A 2,119-nucleotide genomic window follows, 5' to 3' on the forward strand; every position below is an offset into this window, starting at 1 on the left:
ACATTGTGAATGTGCTTTTAAGCCACTGAATTCTACACTTGAAAATGGTTAAAATACATTTTAAACAATGGATATCCTGGGAAGATGGCTGACTGGTAGCAACTTTTAGCAGAGGCTCCTGATCAGAGGGAGAAAAACTGGATGAAATCTGGACTCTATGAAGCCAAAGGTGGGGAGCTGAGCCAAGAAAAAGTTCGTCAAGCTGTAACTCCAAGGAAGAGCATTCAAGAAATCAAATTACAGGTACAAAGCCATTGACTAGAGGATGAGAGACCCCTCCCTCAAGCAGGAGGCCCAGGAAGCATCTCTGGCTCAGTGGGTAGGGCACTGGCCCCATATACTGAGGGTGGAGGGTTCAAACCTGGCCCTGGACAAACTGCCAAGCCCAGCCCCCTCTAAACTCCAGGAATTGGAGGTTGCTGTGAGCTGTGTGATGCCAAGGCACTCTACCCAGGGGAATAAAGTGAGATTCTGTCTCTCTCTAAAAAAAAAAGCAGGAGGCCCACTGCAGGCTATCTGTGAGCAAGCAGGGAACAAAAGACCTGTCATTTTACCTCACTGGAGAGAGCCACTAAACACCAGGTTTCTTTCTCCAGGGAGGTCCCACTTATGAACCTAGATACCACCCCACCAGGCATAAAATTGAACAGATATTTTCCCCACAAGTCCAAACTCCCATTCCACCCTTCCCCCTTCATGGTCATCTGAAGTTCTGCCCCCTACAGAACGCAGTGTGTTGGGTCTTTTCCTGAGAGATCTGGGCAAGATGTGGAGTGCCAACCATCAGGACGTAATCTGTGACTAATAGAGAAGAAAGAGGGTGAGGGAAGAAAGGGACACTCAGTGGGAGGAGGATCAGTCCCCTGATTATGACTTTGCCCAGCCAGTGGTGGTGTTGACCTGCAGTTTGGGCTGTGTTTGGTGGGACAGGGTGCAGAACCCCCAGCTTGACAGCACCCACAGCAGAAGAGTGGTTGCCCCGTGTAGACTAAGTTCCGCAGACAGGGCTGATCCCCAGCCCCTGTTGGACTTGAGGGCAAGGGCATGGTCCCCTGACTCCACCAGAACCCTTGAGCACAGGCTTACTGGGTGTGAACCAAGACCTGAGGGCTAGGGTGTGGTCCTGTCCCTAGCAGGTTGGTGAGCAGAGGCTTACTGGGTGAGGACTGAGACCTGTGGGCAAGGTGTGGTGCCCTGACCCCAACAGAGCCTGCAAACAGAGGCTTGCCAGACAGTGGACTGAGACTGACAGGCAGGGGTGTGGTCCCCTGACTCCAACTGGTCTGGCAAGCAGAGGCTAGCCGGGTGTGGACTGAGACTGGTGGGCAGGGGCGTGACTCCTGTCTCCAACTGGGTCTGTGAGCAGAGAAGTGGACAACAGTGTGGACTGAGTCTGGTGGGTGGGGTATAGATCCCTGGCCTCAGTTGTTCTGTTGGAGACCCTTGAATCCCTCTATATTGAGTAGGGTTTGCACTGCCTAAGACAATTTAATTGGAACTCATGTCTGGGGTTGTCCACTCGGGGACATTCTGAGGTTGACCTTCAAAGTTCTGTAGCAGAAAAGAACTGAAGGGTGGGGGCTGGGCGCCACAGCTGTTTGTATCTCTTCACAGCCAAGCTTTAAACCTAATACCATGGCTTCTGAGGATAGGGTAGAGGTTGACTGATATCAAAACAGAGCTAGCTTGCGCTGTCTCACCAAGTAGGTCCTCAGAGTCTCCAGCCAAAACTCTGAAAGGAGCCTTTGTAAGGTTGTAGGAAATAAGCCACAATTACAAAGCCTAGTGCTTTGGTAAGGGGCTATCTCTACTACTTGGGAACCCCAATTCAATCTCGCCCTACCACTGCTAATAACCAAACGGTGGAAAATAAACATGGTGCGGACCCAACAGAAGAACCCTGGCAACATGAATAACCGGAGTCCATCAACCCTCCCCCCAAGAAATGACAAAGGAGATAAAACTGAAGATGCCATGCAGAGACAAATGGCAGCAATGTCAGAAATCAAATCCAGAATATGGATGGCAAATAAGATAAATAGTATAGAAGAAAAGATAGAAATTGAATTCCAGAGATTGTCTCAAGAAATTAATGAATTTAAAGACAAAGTCACCGGCT

The 2,119-nt window shown here is 49.8% G+C and overlaps 1 protein-coding gene and 1 pseudogene across 1 annotated transcript in view; one reads left to right on the forward strand and one right to left on the reverse strand.

Moving 5' to 3' along the window:
- Positions 1–1,877, reverse strand: part of LOC105887039 — a 3,632-nt pseudogene extending 1,755 nt beyond the window's left edge.
- SCN8A (sodium voltage-gated channel alpha subunit 8) overlaps positions 1–2,119 on the forward strand; it is a 138,493-nt gene that overhangs the window by 69,260 nt on the left and 67,114 nt on the right. The gene's annotated exons all lie outside the window — the stretch shown is intronic.

Source organism: Otolemur garnettii, unplaced genomic scaffold, assembly GCF_000181295.1.
Source record: "Otolemur garnettii isolate 467f Iridium unplaced genomic scaffold, OtoGar3 scaffold00043, whole genome shotgun sequence".
NCBI lineage: Eukaryota > Metazoa > Chordata > Mammalia > Primates > Galagidae > Otolemur > Otolemur garnettii.